Raw genomic sequence first — 20,000 nt, forward strand, 5'->3', positions numbered from 1 at the left:
TGGCTGCTGATGACCCTAGCAGGTAGACATAGAGGGTCCCCCAAACCCTCCATCCTTAGCTCACAATGATGGCGAGGTTGCAGCGACCAAAGGAAATAACGAGCATGAACGGGACTCGAACCCCAGTTAGACAATCACCAGTCAGGGACGTTACCACATTGCCGACGTGAATGTCAGGTTATTCATGCAAACAGAATGGAGAAGAAGAGAAAGGAAGTAGATAGATTGTAAAAAAAAAAAAAAAAAAAAAAAAAATTGGTGTTTGTAGTGGGGTGGGTTGACGTACTAATGATGTGCTCTCTATGTAGTGTAGGTGTGTGAAATGATATGTTGTGATTATTTAACTGCAAAGTTGGTTTATCTGAAATTCAGCAATTGAAGGATGATTGTGGTAGGTGCTGTTGTAGTAGATGTTTTTCAGAGCCACCCAATGTTATTAGATCAGCTTTCTGCTGAAGAGACTACCGTATATATATATATATATATATATATATATATATATATATATATATATATATATATATATATATATATCGAATGATTTTCCATTGAAACCTTTCCCGAGAGAGAGAGAGAGAGAGAGAGAGAGAGAGAGAGAGAGAGAGAGAGAGAGAGAGAGAGAGAGAGAGAGAGAGAGAGAGATAATAATAATAATAATAATAATTCTTTATTTCCAATTTATACATTGGGTATTAATATCCATGTTAAGGATAATACATAGCATCAAGTACACAGAGAAACTAAACATAATATAAAAGTTTTAAAAGTATTGATAAAAAATATACGTACTCAAAATAATAATAATAATAAAAATAAAAGCATTTAAAACTAAAATCATGAGTCTTATAAAAGTCAGGAGAAAAACAAAATGTATAATAGTTCTAAAAGTATTGATAGAAACATATGCATTTAAAACGTTAAGAGCATAAAAAACCGTATTATTAGAACGTTAAAAGTATTGATAGAGATACAAGTTGCTAAAACAATGAAAACCATAAAACATCATAAAAATCTTTAAAGCTCTTAGGTAAAATTAAACTAACACATTAAAACATTTTTAAATAGAGACATAAATATAAGTAGCTAAAATATTAAATGTTAGATATAATATAAAGATCAAAATACCATTTAAAAGAAGTTTCTTTAATTTGTATTTAAAAGACGGTAACGAATTAGTTTCCTTTAAAGACCCTGGTACACTTCCAAAAACGTTAAAAGTATAGATAGAAATATAAGTTGTTAAAACATCGAAAACCATAAAACATCATAAAAATCTTTAAAGCTCAAAGGTAAAATTAAACTAACACATTAAAACATTTTTAAATATATATATATATAAATATAAGTAGCTAAAATGTTAAATGTTAGATATATAAAGATCAAATACCATTTAAAAGATGTTTCTTTAATTTGTATTTAAAAGACGGTAACGAATTAGTTTCCTTTAAAGAGACTGGTATACTGTTCCAAAAATGGGGACCCCTCACTGTCATCTCTCTCGATCCCATATCAGTTCGAACTCTCCTTTCGAACAAATTGTTAGCCTGTCTGGTAATGGAGTTTACAGTCTGAAGATTATATAGCCACTCTGGTAAAATGCCTCTTAAAATCTTAAAAATTAAAATACATACATCATATCTGTATTTCTCTTTCATCTTTAACCATCCTAGTTTTATTAGATGCGGAGTGATATGATCATATTTACTCACCGTCCCAAGGGCCACACGAGCTGCAAAATTCTGCGGTGCATATGAACAAACGAAGAAGACATAGAATTGAACGAGATGTAAAACTGAAAGATAAATAAGGCGTACAATAGACAGGCAGAAAACGAGAGAGAGAGAGAGAGAGAGAGAGAGAGAGAGAGAGAGAGAGAGAGAGAGAGAGAGAGAGAGAGAAACCCATTCCCCCATGTGATCAATTCTCTTCCGGTTCTGGTCTTGGGACGACCCGGAGTTGGAAAGTTCGTCTGGAAGTTGCCACCAATTAAGACGTGGCACCGGGAGTTGATTGTCTCCGCCGCTCCCGAGTGTCAGATGTAGCCTCGGTGTTTGTTGTGGCTGTGTTTGCGTCCAAGCAGTGGCGTGTTCTGCGCTCGTGTTTGTTTGCGTGCTGTGAATGATGAATTGTGCGTGCGTGTGTCATTCTGTTTGCGTGCCGGCGCTTGTGTTTGTTTGTGAGCGTTTGTGTGTGAATGTTTGTCGTTTGATTTTCATCCAATAGATGGCGGGATTGTTTACTTGTTTTAGTATATTGCTGTTTTTTTTAGTGGCGCGTGTATTTGTTTGAGTACTTTGCGAGTGATTGATTATTTTTAAGTTTTCTTCCTATAGATGGCGTGATTTTTTCGTGTTTGTACGCATGTTTGTTCTTTGTTATTGCCTTTTTCTGGTAAGTTTCAGTATCAAATAAAAAAAAAAATCAAGACGCGAGTTTGACACTGATAACTTGAAAGTTGATGGGCACCTAACTCCTTTAGCCTTTATTTCTCCCATTTTCTCTTTAAGTCCAAACCACCAAACAGCTAAAATAACCAACTTTTCTGTTTTAATTGCCTATGTTAACTCATGAATGTACATAGGTAATATATATTATAATAATGTTTGCTGAGCAAAATCTTAATATCTGTTTGTTTATATATTTTATATAACTATTAATTTCCTTATTTGTTGATCCTTTCAGTGTATCATCTATTATTAACTATTAATAATTTTTGGACCTTGTTGCAATTTACACGTTTTCTATGATGACCTTTAGGGAATTTCAAGTGAAAATTATTCATATTTTTATCGGAAACATTTCTCGTATTGTGTTGGTTTTAATGACTTTCAAAGGGCTGCAAAAGTGACGCTGAATGCGAAGTGAATATCATATTCAGCGTGTGAAAATACTTTTCATTTGACGCAAGGCTACTAGGATTAGATTATTTGATATGAGAGAGAGAGAGAGAGAGAGAGAGAGAGAGAGAGAGAGAGAGAGAGAGAGAGAGAGAGAGAGAGAATGTATATGGAATTGAGATAGGTGATGAATCACGGGAAGATATTTGATTTTAATCAAATTATAAAAAAGGAATTATATCGAATGCAAACTTCTTCCATAGCGTTGATCTCAGTAAATGTGTGTAAGTGAATACACAAGTAGAAAAATCGTTAATAATTGATTTAATATGTAATTAAATGTATTTAGGAATAAATAAAAATGATCATTATTTCTGAAATACTCATAAACACCCTCGCTCTTCTTGGACTCAACTGTCGCTCAAAATAGAGAGAGAGAGAGAGAGAGAGAGAGAGAGAGAGAGAGAGAGAGAGAGAGAGAGAGATTAAATTTTTCTGATAAATAACGCCAATAATAGTGGTCATTTACTTACAAAAATAGGGAGAGATGTATCAAGAGAAACGGAGAGCTTTAAAACTCTGCTGAGAGAGAGAGAGAGAGAGAGAGAGAGAGAGAGAGAGAGAGAGAGAGAGAGAGAGAGACCGTTTCTCTTTAGGCGTCTTCATTGAGTTATCTTGTGGGTTAATTGTTCACAAGTTCGTCTTCTCCCTCCCTCAAGTTTCCAAGTTTGGGAAAGCGTTAAGCACCCTCTCCCCTTCTCTCTCTCTCTCTCTCTCTCTCTCTCTCTCTCTCTCTCTCTCTCTCTCTCTCTCTCTCAATAACTTCGGAGGAGACGGAGTTATGGGGCCAACCTCTTCTACCAGAACTTCGGTTTGTTTATGTCACGCCGAAGATGGTTTTAGACTTGCCAGGGAGAGAGAGGGGAGTTGGGGCGGCTGTTGAGTACCTTAATATATCTCCCATTTTGGGGACTGGGAATAACTTGGGATGTGTGTTAGTTTGTTTTACCTTTATTAAGGAGAAAATGAATATGCTTATTTGAATTTTTAGAATTTGAAGCAGTATTAGTGTTAATGGGGTTATGGAGCTAGATAATATTGGAATAAATTTAATTTTCTTTCCAATTTATCCACGATTTCCATATATGTAATATTGTTATTATTACTAGGTAAGTAAATAATTTCCATTTATATAATATAATTATAACTAGGTTAGCTAACTTTCAACTATGCTCTACAAGGCACTAGAAGAGTTGGAAGCCCAGACCTACATGGCTGAGGAGTATGATGCGTGAAGTAGGAGAGGACGAAAGGGATAGTATTGATTTAAAAGCTCAAGATAGAGACGACTTGCGAAATCTAACTGAGGCCCTTTGCGTCAATAGCCGTAGGAGGAGATGATGAGGAAGCTACAAGCCTAGTTGGAAAAGCAGGATGCTATAAGTCCTACAAGGGCTTCAGCAGGGAAAATAACCCAGCGAGGAAAAGAAATGTGGAAACAGAATCGTGTGCTTGAGTATACATTTATGGTTTGTTTACATTCAAGATTCTTGGATATGTTACAGAACTATAAACTGTTAAAATTGCCGTAAAAAACGGTAAAAAACCTGGAATAAATGTTACCAGGCATTTACCGTTTTAAAAACGGATATATTGACGTGAAGGATTGATATTACGGTCACCAACCCGTAAAAGAAAGTAAGGTAAAAATTACGGTCGCCTTTATTACACTGAAATACGGCTGAGAACAGTATATTTTTACGGAGAAGTTCCGATTAGAGTTACGGTTTTTTTTTTTTTTTGTTACATTATAGCCATATCGTAGAATTGCTAAATACTTAATGTATAAGTCTCAATCCTGACATCCTCATTACAACTATGGCCTCACATTTGAATTCCAGGTTTGAATAGTGTTTTTCATGAAAGAAAATAATATTTAAATATTTTAGGAACGTTGGTCAGCCATGTCTAAAAGGTCCTAACCAAACTCAGGTATACAAAGCATCTTCTAACCATAGCTTGACATTCTTGTTTTTAAAAAAAAATTGGTGCAGAAGTAATATCTTATTATGAAAATGAGTTCTTCCAAGTTGTTTCTTACCTTGGTTGAAATTTCTATTGATTAAAATTTCTATTAATTATTGTCGTTTTCGTCAATGTTGTTGGTCGTCTTTTTTTTTTTTTTTCCTCCTCCTTATTCTTCCTCTAATTCTTCTTCCTCTTCCTGTTAATTTTTGCTACCACTAATTCTGCGAACCAAGAAATAATTATTTGAAACATTACTAGTGTTATTGTTGTTGGTCTATCTCCTTTTTTCTTTATTTCTCCATCCTTCTTATTCTTCTTCGAATTCTTTTTCATCTTCCTGTTAATTTTTTCTACCGTTAATTATACGAACCAATAATACCTATTTGAAAGAATCTCGAGTGTCGTTATATTTTTTTACCTTTATTTTCTTCATTTCCTTATTCTTCCTCCAATTCTTCTTCTTCACCTTCTTCCAGTTCAATTTTGCTACTACCAACACTACTCGCCGGAATATAACTATTTGAAAGAATCCCTACAAACCAACAGCACTTTTTTCTAGTTTTTATTTTTCAAAGTCAACTTAAAAAACAAAATTGCGCGAATCCCTCAGGTATGAATTTCCACGTTCTGCAAGACTGGTTGCGTTTGTCACACTCAAAGTTTCTTTTTTTCTTCTTCCTCATAAAACTCTAAAGATGTTTGTCTCTGGGAATTTACTCACACTAACAACCCACATTCATATAGACGCTTTCGACGAATCGTCCTAAGTTCTAAAAAGAAAGAGAAAAACAGAAAAAATATTTTACTTTTTTAAGCGTTTTAAAGATTTTTTTTCTTTTTACATCTTTATTTCCGGTTCGTGAATTTGAATCTCTGGACAAACATGGGCCACGTACTAAGACCGCCTGAAAGGCGTTTCCTTTAAACAGAAAATCCTTAAACAAAAAGTCCTTAAATTTCTCCTCCGAGGTAACCCAAAATGCGACCTTTAACCCTCTCGGCCCCCGGCGGGCGAGAAGGCGCCCTTTTGTTTGGTTAATTGGTGGCTTCTTGCCTTGTTTGGGCAAGTCCTTACTTCCCGGGGCATCTACAGGAGGTCAGCCAAGCGTAAGCGAGGGTAAACTTGTCAGACGAGGGGAGAGAGCGAAGGTGCCTTTTGGAGAGGGAGCAGGGGTCCCTGGGGGAGGGGGGGGGCAGTGAGGGTCTCAGAATCTCGGGAGAAAAAGTGTTGAAGAGATCCCATCACTGTTGTGCTACTACGCGAAGGAGAACATTAATAGCACATATACACGCACGCACACGCGCACTCACGCACGCTACCACGCACGCACACACGAACACGTACACACACACATATATATATGTGTGTGTATATATATATATATATATATATATATATATATATATATATATATATATATATATACAAACACAAGAGAGAGATTAGTTCATCAAACGTTTAACTGGGCTCCACAAGGCAGTAGAAGAGTAGGAAAACCCAGGGCTACATGGCTGAGGACTATGAAGCGTGAAGTAGGATATTATGAATGGAGGAGTATTGAATTAAAAGCTCAAGATAGAGATAAGCGGCGAAATCTAACCGAGGCCCTTTGCGGCAATGGGCGTGGGAGGAGATGATGATGATAATTACATATATATATATATATATATATATATATATATATATATATATATATATAAATATATATATATATTATATATTATATTATATTCTTTCAAGTATTAAACCACAAATACTTCTTAGATATCGAATTCCCTCTTGCCTTGAAATCACAGAGCAAGAGGAACTTCTATTTCTGATTAGGTCTTCCGCCCGATTCTATATTCAAAAGTACGGAAGTCGCGTATGATGGTGACAAAACTATCACCCCTCATATATATATATATATATATATATATATATATATATATATATATATATATATATATATATATATATATATATCTACACACATATATATAAATAAATTTCTATCTCATACTTGGGATCGAACCCTAGCACCTTGTAATGAAAGGCCAGGTCGCTTCCAACCAACTCACCAGAAGCCATAAAAGAAGTCTGAACTTAATTGCTAATCTGCCGTTCTGGATTTACCTGGCGAGACATCAGTCTCTTACCAGCGAGTTTTCCCCGACTTTCCGGCCCACCAGGTGACACAGTTGATAGTAATTTCTTCAAATTACCTCTAATGAGTCAATGTGGATAAATATCAATACAATATCGTGCTCAAAAGAAATTAATTTCTACCTCATACCTAGCCTTTCATTAAAAGGTGCTAGGGTTCGATCCCAAGCATGAGGTAGAAATTTGTTTCAATTTGAGCACGATGTTTTGTTGATATTTATCCATATATATATATATATATATATATATATATATATATATATATATATATATATATATATATATATATATATATATATATATATATATATAATATCCCCTTATAAATTTCAAACTATACTAACTTATAATCACTTCAATGGGATGTGTTGTGACTGCTGTTAACGCAGGAGACAACATGATTGGCCATGACGTCATCAGGGGGTGGGGCTTTTTTCGCCCGGAATCTCTGGCAATTATACACACACTCACACACACACATGTATATGTATTTTTGGGCTCAAGCCATGTCGTCCTGATGGAAGTTCCTATAGGGTAGCTTCCTAGGGTATATTACAACTACGGCGATATTCCCAGAGAATTTACCTTAAGGTACCAGAATTCTAACTCCTGGAGCGAGTATCCCTCGTGAAAGGGATATCGCGACATATCAGAGGACGTATTCTAGACACGTCACATGGCAATCTACGACCTGAACAGAGATTCGTCTCGTAGGAGGGAGATTGACGAGATACGAATTTGGGAAAGAAAAAGGGGAGCCGCTCCCAAGGCTTCCCTATCCCCCGATTCGTATGCGTGCCTGGCGCCAATCCTGGCGCCATCTGCATTCCTTTTTGCGTAGCTTAACAACTCGGTGTTTTTTCCTGTTTTTCTCGCAAATCTTGGATTTATTCAGCTTTTCATGGCTTCTTCGTCTTCGTTGACCTCGGATAAGTTGAGTATAGTGTCTGTTATGTATAAATGTAGGCTCTTGGTAAAATTTTGAGTGATTAATAGGATTAATCTTTGATACAAGAGCCGTAGCCTACCAGAGGTGTCCTGGACACTGTCACTCGCTAGGTATAAATTAGTTAGTCAGAGTGACATTCCTGGTTGTTTTGCTTAATAAATTTTAGCTATTTAGCTTTACATAGGATTTCCTTTCGTGCTTAGTATTATTTGGCGAAGTATTCGCCATTCTGGCCTACGCTAGGCCATGTAGCCTAGTCGTTTGGTCCTAGTACTTAATGCATGATTTTGGTTTTTCCGAGTGTAATTAAAATTTTATTGAAGCTTTAGGCTATATTTTATACATTTTAGACTGTGTGGAATATTTCCAAGATTGTATACGTGAGAGTTTCGGTGAATCAGGTAATCGATTCTCTTGGTGCCTAGGCTATTTGCTTATGGAGCCTTAGTATACTTTATTATACTCCCCGGTTGCTTTATTTTCTTCGGAGAAGGTATGCAATCCCTTTCCCTCTGTTTAAGCCTTGGGCTTATCCCTAAGTGGTTTTTTTCCGAATTTATTTTCGATAAAACTATACTAGGGTGTTACTGTACCTTCCTGTTCCAGCAGAGTCTGGTTCAAAGAGGGACAGAACAACAGAGTTTTTAGTCAGAGTCCGTGTTTTCTGGCTTGGGGCAGAGTCTCCCTCGCTGACCTAACACTTACAAAGGGAGCTTAGCTCCCTTAGGTCACTATCGAAGGTTTCTGTAGTTATGATTCCTTCTTGTGTGATCGACCAGACTAAGTCCTGTTGCTGTTCTCGGGGAGGATAAAATCTTCCTTTGGGAGTAGCAACGCCTTCCTTGCTTTGGTGCTCTGGAAGCTGGCAGGTATTATACTACTGTGCTGGCCCTTTCCCTTAGATCTCCCTTAGGCTAAGACAAAGTTCTTGGCTGCGGGTGATCTGTCACTAAAGCAAGGTTGGCAGGACCCTCTTGTCCCTTCCCCCTCTATCTCCGTAATGGCCTAGCCATTACTGTACTGTACCTTGCCGGCCGGCAGAGCTGGCCGGCAGGGGTATTACTGTACTGTTTGTCATTCTACTTCTGGACCTAGTATAGGTTGGGATGTGGAATTGACTAAGCCCATTGCCGGCCGGCAGAGATGCTGGACGGCAAGGGTCTTATGTTTTCGAGTGCTGCCCGGACCTCTCTTGGTCCCTCATCCATGCCTGCCGGCAGAGCCGGACGGCATTGGTCAAGGAAGCCTGAATTAAGTTTCTCCCCTTCCTTATATGCACTCTTTCGGTTGCCGGGCTTGGGGGGTTGTGTACACTCTTATCCCGGCATCCATTCTATTTTCTTCTAGTGCTGTACCTGTCCCGGCTGCCGGCCTCATAGGCCGGCAGCCGGGCAGGTGTAGTCTTCTGGTTCTTTTGCTGCCGGCTGGCATCGGTCTTGTACCTTTGCCGGCCGGCTTATGTCAGTCCTTGTCTGCCGGCCACCAAGAGTGTGGCCGGCAGCTGGGTACTACCTTGTGTAGTTGCTGGCCGGCAATCATTGCCGGCCAACACTGGCTGTTGCTGGCCGGCAGCTGCTGCCGCTAGCACAGGCATTTGAACCAGTGGGCTGCCGCCCTATAGCTGTTAAGTAGTATACTTTAAAGCTAATTGTGGTGTGTGCCGGCCGGCAAAGGCAGGCCGGCACACATCCTCCTATACTGTACTAGTATTCTTCTGTATAGCATATACAGTAAGAAGAAAACTATAGTAAAAGTTTAGGTACAGCACTGTATCTTCTAACACTATTGTGTTTTCTTGCACGGCCCTTTACTGTTGCCTTCAGACAAGAAGCAGAGTTCTTCCCTGTCTATTATCCCGGATTTTAAAATCATTGCCTAGGTGTGAGCTCCACCTGTTTCCTCTGGAAACTTTGCACTGGTTACTCTAGTAGAGATAAACCATTTTGATTTTATTATCTGGAAGGCTGCAGCAATGGGTTGTGAGGGAAACACAAGTGTGTGTCTTTAATTTCTGAATTGTTATGCTATACTATGCATATCCAGTGATACATAGTTCACTTGATACTCATGGAAATTTCTTCTCTTTACAGAAGGACACTCCGAAGTGGGGAAGTGCTTTCTGTAATGTCAGCAGCAAGAACCTCTGCGGACATGAGTTTTGTAGGAGACACGCAGCATACGCTGTCTCCAAGGATGATCTCCGGTATTGGGACCCTCAGGTATGTACTGTGTGCACTAACCTGATTAATGAGACATTTAAATAGCTAGGAAGAAGCTTCGTACCTGGGTAAGGGGCTTCCAAAAGTACACTTCTGGCCCTTATCTTCCAAGTGAGAAGATGAGGGCGTATCTTTTCCCTAAGGCATCAGCTGATGCAGTGATTCCCCAGCCTCAAGAGGAGATCCCCTAAGTTCAGATCCAGGTGGATGCTGAAGTCGCGGTCGCGATGCAAGACATCCAGCTAAATGACAGGATATCTGATGTGGACGGGTGTCAGGAGGAAGACCTCCTTGCAGAAGCCCAGGATGAAGTTCAAGTCCCTCTACATCGGCCGGTCTCCCAGTAGAGCTGGGACAGGCCCTCTCTTCTATTGTTGGAATGATCCAACAAATGCAGAAGGAGAATCAGGAGAAGGCGGCTGCAATGGAACTGCGAATGCAGTGCCTTGCAGAATCACATGGGCCCCAGAAAAGCTCAATGTGAAAGACCTTCCTTTGTGCTCGGATGCTAACCCATGGAGGTATGCTGAGCACATGTCGATGACGACTGGAAAGATCGTCATCTCGGATATGCTGGGCTCAGTTCCCCTGGAGGGTGGAATTCTGGCCCAGCAAGGCACCATATCCGGACTGTTATGTCCGGCTGAGGAAGGAACCAGCTTCAAAGGAGGAGGCAGAGCCGAAGGAGGTCATAGTGATGACCATGCTAAGGCTCAAGCTCTACTTTCATCTTCGATGAAAGAGAGGGGCTTCTCTAACTCAAAGGTAGCTGCTTTGAATAGGAAGCTTCCTTCCTTTGTGTCCTCGCCTACTAGAGCCTTCCCCCTTTTACAGAAAGGGTTTCTGGCTGTACTAAAAGCAATCGAGGCCGGCAAGTCTTGCCCCTCCCTAGAGGAGTGTAAACCCTTGTCGCTGGCCCTGCCTATGGACCACAAAGATTGGAAGGACGTCCATCTTACGTTCTAAGTGGGAAAGTTGGAGGCTGATATTGCCGGACGTCAGTTCGGCAAGGACCTCCCTAAGCTGTCTGACTTTCTTTTGCGAAGTGAGTTCGATACAAAAGAAAGACTGACTGCCTCAATGTCTCTTCAGACTACTCTCGAGACGATGGCAAGTGACCCCAAGGTCCATGAAATGTTCATGGTAGTGGCCAAGCCTCATCTGGCCACAGTGACGAAGGACCTTTATGGCTTCGTCAAGGCAAGGAGAGCTTGTAGGGAGTTCGTGTTTACCTCGGCTACAGTGAGGCACGAGCTAAAGAAACTAATCTCCTCCAACATTTGGGGAAAAGACCTTTTTCCCTACCGACTTGGTCAAAGAAGTTTTTGATAAAGCCACCTTGGAGAATAGAAACCTTCTCCAGAAGTGGGACCTGGCTATCAAAAGAAAGTCTTCCCCGGATGAGGGTCCTCAACCAAAGAGGAAGACTATGAGGACTAGGCTACCGTCTCGGCCAGCCAAGCCTCTTAGACAGCAACAACAACTGCAATTGCCATTGCCCCCAGTGCCCCAGATCGTGGCACAAACCCCGACCACCTTTCAGTGGGTACCCCAGGCCGTGTCGACACAGTCCACGGCATTCACCCCAGCGTTCGAAGGGCAGTCTACTTCCTTCCGAGCAAAGCCTAGAGGAGCAGCCAGAGGCTCGTCTAGACGCCCCTCAAGGGGAAGGGGATTCAGGGGTGGTCGTGGTCAGGAAGGCAAGACCTCAGGACGGCAGTCCAAGTGAGGTGATACCGGTAGGAGGGAGACTTCTGAAATTTCGGGATCAGTGGACCTTCGATCCCTGGGCCCACAGCCTACTCAAGAATGGATTGGGCGGGAGCTGGTACAGCACTCCACCCCTGTACCTTCGGTTTTTCCAACACTCCACCCCCGTTATGGAGGAGTACGTTCAAGAACGGTTGGAGAAAAAGGGTGAAGCCCATCAATTTCTAAGGGAGGCTGTTTTGTGTTCCCAAGAAAGACTCGGAAAAGCTCAGAGTCATTCTGGACTTGTCGCCACTTAACAAGTTCATAGTGAATTGCAAATTCAAAATGCTAACACTGCAACACATAAGGACCTTACTGCCCAAGAGGGCATATTCCGTCTCTATAGACTTGTCAGATGCCTACTGGCATATTCCAATTAGCCATCGACTCTCCCCCTACCTAGGGTTCAGGCTGCAGCGAAGACTATACGCCTTCGGAGCCATGCCATTCGGGCTAAACATAGCCCCAAGGATTTTTACGAAGCTTGCGAGCGTAGCTCTCAAATAATTTCGCCTAAAGGGAATTCAGGTAGTAGCCTACCTGGATGACTGGTTGGTGTGGGCAGCATCCGAGACAGAATGCTTGCAAGCTTCCAGTCAGTGATCCAGTTCCTAGAGTACCTAGGCTTCAAGATCAACAGAAAAAGTCTCGACTTTCTCCATCTCAAAAGTTCCAGTGGCTAAGATCCACTGGGACCTTTTGTCACACCGTTTCTCCACCCCAGCGAAGAAAAGGAAGGAGATAGCGGGTTCTGTCAAGAGACTTCAAGATTCCGAAAGGATATCAAGACACGAGCAGGAGAGAGTACTGCGCTCTCTCCAGTTTGCTTCGGTGACAGACCCAGTGCTAAGAGCACAGCTAAAGGATGCAATCGGAGTTTGGAGAAGTTATGCATCAAACGCGTGAAGAGATCTGAGAAGACCAGCCGCTTCGGCTAAGTACTCTTCTCAGGCCTTTGTCCCAAGCCAGACATCTAAAGAAGTCAGGTTCTTCTTCAGCCACCTCCCCCGTCGGTGACGATTCACTCAGACGCCTCAAAGGAGGGATGGGGAGGTCACTCTCATCGGAAAAAAAAAAAAAAAAAAAAAAAAAGTCCAGGGGACTTGGTCCAGGCTATTCAAGACCTTTCTCATAAAACTTTCTAGAAGCTAGGGCAGTGCTCCTTACCTTAAAGAAAGTCTCCCCGCGTCATTCGTTCCACATAAAGTGGTAATAGACAGCGAGGTAGTTGTAAGATACTTGAATCGACAAGGATCGAGGTCACCACCTCTCAACCAGGTGATGTTGGCCGTCTTCCGATTGGCTGAAAAGAAGAAGTGGTACCTGTCGGCAGTTCACCTTCAAGGAGTCCGCAATGTGACAGCGGACGCTCTATCCAGGTTCACACCGATAGAGTCGGAATGGTCCTTAGACGCAGGATCATTCTCCTTCATTCTGAATCAGTCCCAGAACTGCAGATAGACCTCTTTGCGACGAAAGACAACAAGAAGTTGCCCCTGTACGTGCCCCGTACGAGGACCCCTTAGCGGAAGCAGTGGACGCGATGTCCCTCGACTGGAACAGATGGTCCAAGATTTATCTGTTCCCTCCTCACAACCTTCTGTTGAGGGTCCTCAACAAACTGAGATCCTTCAAAGGGTAGCGGCAATAGTGGCCCACAAGTGGCCGAACAGCGTGTGGTTCCTCCTGGCATTGGAACTGTAGCTGAAGTTTGTACCACTACCAGATCCAGTTCTGACCCAGCGAGTCCAGAAGTCAACTGTCTGCGCTTCATTACAGAAAACCCGGACCCTGCAGTTCATGATTTTCTCTCCCTAGCGGTGAGAAAGCGTTTCGGGATTTCGAAAGCCAGTATAGACTTCATTGAGGAATATAAATGCAAATCTACTAGAAGGCAATATGAGTCATCTTGGAGAAAATGGGTGGCCTTTTGTCAAGGCGAAGATTCCGCAGGAGATCTTGACAGACTTCTGCTTATCTTTTTCCCCACCTCCATGGTCAAGGGTTGGCAGCGAACACGATTTCAGCGTGTAAGTCTGCTTTGACAAGACCCATTCTATATGCCTTCCAGGTCGACCTAGGTAACGAGATCTTTAATAAAGTCCCGAAAGCCTGTGCTAGGCAAGTTCTTCATTTCGCTTCTCTGTTGAGCAATGAAGAATGTGCGTTAAAGGATTTGACACAAAAAGTTATTTTCCTAATTTGCACTCGCGTCCGGGGCCAGGGTTAGTGAAATTGTAGCCTCTCGAGAGAGGCAGGTCGTGTTCAGTTCCTGGATGGGGAAGAACTGAACCTGTTTCCGGATCCTACGTTTCTCGCCAAGAATGAGTTACCCACCAACAGGTGGGGTCCCTGGAGAATCTGCCCTCTGAAAGAAGATGCATCTCTATGTCCAGTAGAATGCCTAAAGGTCTATCTTCATAGAACTTCAGACTTCAAGGGTGGTCAACTATTCAGGGGAGAAACATCAGGCTCAAATTTATCTCTGAATCAACTCAGAGCAAAAATCACATATTTTATTCGCAGAGCGGATCCTGACAATACACCCGCAGGTCACGATCCGAGGAAAGTTGCCTCATTCTTAAATTTCTTTAATTGCATGGATTTTGAACATCTCCGTTCATACACTGGCTGGAAGTCTTCCAGAGTGTTCTTTCGCCACTATGCGAAGCAAGTAGAGGAACTAAAAGAGATCTGTGGTAGCAGTGGGTCGCGGTGTTAACCCTACTGTTTAACTCTGCGAGGAACAGTGGTCTTAATTGGGACGATTAATTCCAGGGTGAGTGTGTAGTTACATACTGTACTACAAACTAAGTGAGGGCACTGTGTTGCCCATCCAGACTGTTCCATTTCCGAAGGTGAACCTAGCATAAGTGCAGACATGTGTGCCGAGCGTTTCTAACGCTAATGTCATTGATTTGTAATACAGGCTTTTATGACTTTGATACCTCGGTATCTTAAAAGTGGCATCTAATGTTTTTCTTTCAGACAAACAAGCCCTGTTTACTATCATACTTATGCTTAAAGTTTTGGGTTATCCTCTTCTTATATATATATATATATATATATAATTGTGGTTAACCTGTCTATTTATTACCTGTCAATAATCTGGTTCTTGAGAACCTTGCATCTCCTTCACCTGTGTCAATTTACTGGTATAATTGAGCATTCATTCTATGTACCTTATCTGGGATAATTCTAATAGAATTGTTCCTTTATGCAAGCTATGTTGCATTGGTTTTCCTCCTATGCGGATATAAAACCTTTGTCCAATACAAGTATTGTGCGGAAAACTGGTCGATATTTCATATTGACGCAGTGGTCCTTTACAAACTATGCTTTACTTAATATAGGGCGAGACCACTATATTAGCTTGCCTGGTATTCGTACATAGATATATGTACTCTTCGAGACTTTTCCAGAGTCTAGTAGGACTCTTCCCTGTAGGGGGCAGGAAGCTCTAACATAGTTTATAGTTAGTTGAAAAGATGTATAACGGTAACATCTTAGGTCTCTAGGTCTAGTCGACCGGGAAAAAATTACCTCCGGGGAGTACGGCACGTTCTGAGAATCCACAGATACAGTAATGCTCTGGTACACTTCCATCAGGACGACATGGCTTGAGCCCAAAAAACGGATTTTGAGCGAAGCGAAAAATCTATTTTTGGGTGAGATAGCCATGTCGTCCTGATGGACCCGCCCTTGCCTTTCTAAGAAAGGGCTGTAGGACCCCTCCCTACATACAGTATCTGTAGCACCTCGTGTACGCTACAAGGAATACAGATGGCGCCAGGATTGGCGCCAGGCACGCATACGAATCGGGGGATAGGGAAGCCTTGGGAGCGGCTCCCCTTTTTCTTTCCCGAATTCGTATCTCGTCAATCTCCCTCCTACGAGACGAATCTCTGTTCAGGTCGTAGATTGCCATGTGACGTGTCTAGAATACGTCCTCTGATATGTCGCGATATCCCTTTCACGAGGGATACTCGCTCCAGGAGTTAGAATTCTGGTACCTTAAGGTAAATTCTCTGGGAATATCGCCGTAGTTGTAATATACCCTAGGAAGCTACCCTATAGGAACTTCCATCAGGACGACATGGCTATCTCACCCAAAAATAGATTTTTCGCTTCGCTCAAAATCCGTTATATAAATTATATATATATATATATATATATATATATATATATATATATATATATATATATATATATATATATATATATATATAAAATGCGTTTATACTGGGATTTTTTTACTTCATATTAGTCCGCGTTTTTATATTGGTTTTCTGTTTGCATCTATCCATAAGTAGTGTGTAGAAGTTTCTTAAAGTAGTTAATGAATCCTTCTTATGCCTAAGTAAATAATTTGGTTAATAATAACTGAAATTATTAACACCAGATCGTAAAAATTCGGAACCGCACTCTTCCCAAACACGGGCTCGGTTCCATTGGCTTGGAAGTACAGTTGGGTACAAGAAGTCTTGGTGCACCTAGCCACACCCTTACTGCGCAGAGAGTTCCTTTGTTTAGCCCCTCCCACCATCTCTGCCATCTTTCCCTAGTTTATCTTTTTAATTACTCGCTGAGAAGTAAGGATGTGACAGAATTCACTTTTCCTGAGCGAGGTGTGGCAGGAATTTTGTGGCACACTGTACCTCTATCTAAAGGCAGTTATCAGTTGGTTGTCTTTATTGGTTATGTATAAATGGCATTGTTCCAAATTTCAAGTTTATTCTAAAGCTAGATCTTCTTAGATTTTTTTTTTCAAATAGCTTAATTGTCAGTTGTCTTCTCGGTGACTGAGAATATTCTCAAAAGGAATTTTCAACTTTCAAGTTACAACTTTCTTACCATTGTTGTTAACATTTTGATGCAATTCATATAATATAATCAATGTTGTAGTTGTTGTTGTTGTTTCTAAGGAGCCTACTTGTATTGTGAATCTCTCTTATTGACCTAAGCATTTTAGAGAGAGAGATTCCTCCGTTACTCTATAATTTACCTTTTAAAATTCCAGTAACATAATTGTTATATTTTTATGAATATGTATATATATACATAAATATATATATGTATACATACATACATACATACAGAGAGAGAGAGAGAGAGAGAGAGAGAGAGAGAGAGAGAGAGAGAGAGAGAGAGAGAGAGAGAGAGAGAGAGAGAGAGTGAGTGAGTAGGTGAGTGTGGCAGGCCCTGTCTGCCATTTAGGTCTAGGCAACAAATGGTCAAATTAAGGCAGACATTGTGCGGAAAGGCTGTATGCAAATTAGAGTTTCTTTATGCTAGTTAAGTGACAGACAATGCCAGTAGAGTGTGATCCCATGTAACTCTGGATAGACGAGAGAAGGTGGGGAGGGGGCCCTCCCACCCCTTAAACCCCCCCTCCCCCCCTCTCACCTCCTCTCGGAGATTGAAAGGTGCAGGGGGGAGAGTTTGGAACACACGGCAGGCTAAAGAGGATGAGAGAGAGAGAGAGAGAGAGAGAGAGAGAGAGAGAGAGAGAGAGAGAGAGAGGGGGTTGTTGATATTAGGGTTTAATATGTCTTGATTTTAATAGGGTTGTTGTTGTCAATCCTTTTTATTACTAGTATATTTCATATCGGTACAGTACGCGTATAGGTGTGGCTTTATATATATACTGTATATATATATATATATATATATATATATATATATATATATATATATATATATATATATATATATATTTATATGTATACATACAGTATATATATATATATACTATATATATATACACACACACACACATATATATATATATATATATTATATATATATATATATATATATATATATATATATATATATATATATATATGTATGTATATATATGTATATATATTTGTATTTTACAGCATATGTATGTATATTTATACAGATATAATATGGGTTATATATAAATATGTATGTATATATATATGTATATATATATATATATATATATATATATATATATATATATATATATATATACAATATATATATATATATAATTACATACTATATATTGTGATGTATTCAGTATAAATAAATATAGGGAAGTGTTTATCAGTTTTTATTTTAAATGATAGAATATTTGTGTACTTTTTGAGATATATAGTGAGAGAGAGAGATGGCTTTTCATCGTCTGTTATTATCGTATTCATGTTCTCTTGGATACATAAATAAAAGTGAATTTTTTTAATATTGCTTTTAAATATGTTTTTGCTTTTATTGATGTTGTAGTCGTTTTCAATATCTCCTTTATTAGCATATTCAATATATGTTGGAATGTGTGTTTAAGTTTGCTCATAGTATATATATGAGAGAGAGAGAGAGAGAGAGAGAGAGAGAGAGAGAGAGAGAGAGAGAGAGAGAGAGAGAGAGAGAGAGAGAGAGAGAGAGAGAGAGGTGGCCCTATGGTTAGCTTTTGTTTTTGTTATTGTCTTAGTAAGTAACGCGAATCAAATATTATTATTATTATTTGCTAAGCTACAAGCCTAGTTGGAAAAGCAAGATGCTATAAGCCCAAGACCTCCACCTGGGAAAATAGCCCAGTAAGGAAAGGAAATAAGGAAAAACTGCAAGATAAGTTTAAGAACAGTAATAACATTAAAATAAATCATTCATATATAAACTATGAAGACTTCAAAATAACAAGAGGAAGAGAAACAAGATAGAATAGTTTGCCCGAGTGTACCCTCAAGCAAGAGAACTCTAACCCAAGACATTGGAAGGCCATGGTACGGAGGCTATGACACTACCCAAGACTAGAGAACAATGGTTTGATTTTGGAATGTCACTCTCCTAGAAGAGCTGCTTACCATAGCTAAAGAGTCCCTTCTACCCTTACCAAGGGGAAAGTGGCCACTGAACAATTACAGAGTAGTAGTTAACCCCTTGGGTGAAGAAGACTATAGTCAATTTCTTTTAGCGATGCAGATTTGCACCGACTCGCAGCGGTGCCCTTTTAGCTCGGAAAAGTTTCCTGATCGCTGATTGGTTGGACGAGATAATTCTAACCAATCAGCGATCAGGAAAATTTTCCTAGCTAAAAGGGCACCGCTGCGAGTCGGTGCAAATCTGCCTCGATAAAAGAAATGGACTATAGTTTGGTAATCTCAGTGTTGTCAGGTGTATGAGGACAGAGGAGAATCTGTAAACGAATTAAAATTCGGCGTATGTGTAAGCAAAGGAAAAATTAACCGTAACCAGAGTGTATGGGTCCAATGTAGTACTGTCTGACCAGTCAAAGGACCCAATAACTCTATAGCGGTAGTATCTCAACGGGTAGCTGAGAAATCCGAGCCAAAGACACTAATTCAAATGTAGTTTTTTTTTATTTTTTCTTAAATTTTGAGGTTAATATGAATTCGGATGGTCAGTTTATTATTAACCTTTTCGTTTTGTCCTTTTTTTTATTTGTTACTTTTGTATTTGGTTTCTCTATGTGATTCTCATCCTTCTTATTTGGCTTTATATTGTTTTTGCTTCTACTGTCTTTCTCTAATATTTTATATAGTTATTCATTGTTTTCCTTTTCTGTAAACGAATTAAAATTCGGCGTATGTGTAAGCAAAGGAAAAATTAACCGTAACCAGAGTGTATGGGTCCAATGTAGTACTGTCTGACCAGTCAAAGGACCCAATAACTCTATAGCGGTAGTATCTCAACGGGTAGCTGAGAAATCCGAGCCAAAGACACTAATTCAAATGTAGTTTTTTTTTTATTTTTTCTTAAATTTTGAGGTTAATATGAATTCGGATGGTCAGTTTATTATTAACCTTTTCGTTTTGTCCTTTTTTTTATTTGTTACTTTTGTATTTGGTTTCTCTATGTGATTCTCATCCTTCTTATTTGGCTTTATATTGTTTTTGCTTCTACTGTCTTTCTCTAATATTTTATATAGTTATTCATTGTTTTCCTTTTAGTTTATTTTTATTTATTATTTCCTATTCTCACTGAGATATTTTTTCCTTGTAGAAGATCTTTCGCTTATAGCATCCTGCTTTTCCAACCATGATCTTAGCTAATAATAATAATAATAATAATAATAATAA

This window comes from Palaemon carinicauda, chromosome 20 (assembly GCF_036898095.1).
Source record: "Palaemon carinicauda isolate YSFRI2023 chromosome 20, ASM3689809v2, whole genome shotgun sequence".
Taxonomy (NCBI): domain Eukaryota; kingdom Metazoa; phylum Arthropoda; class Malacostraca; order Decapoda; family Palaemonidae; genus Palaemon; species Palaemon carinicauda.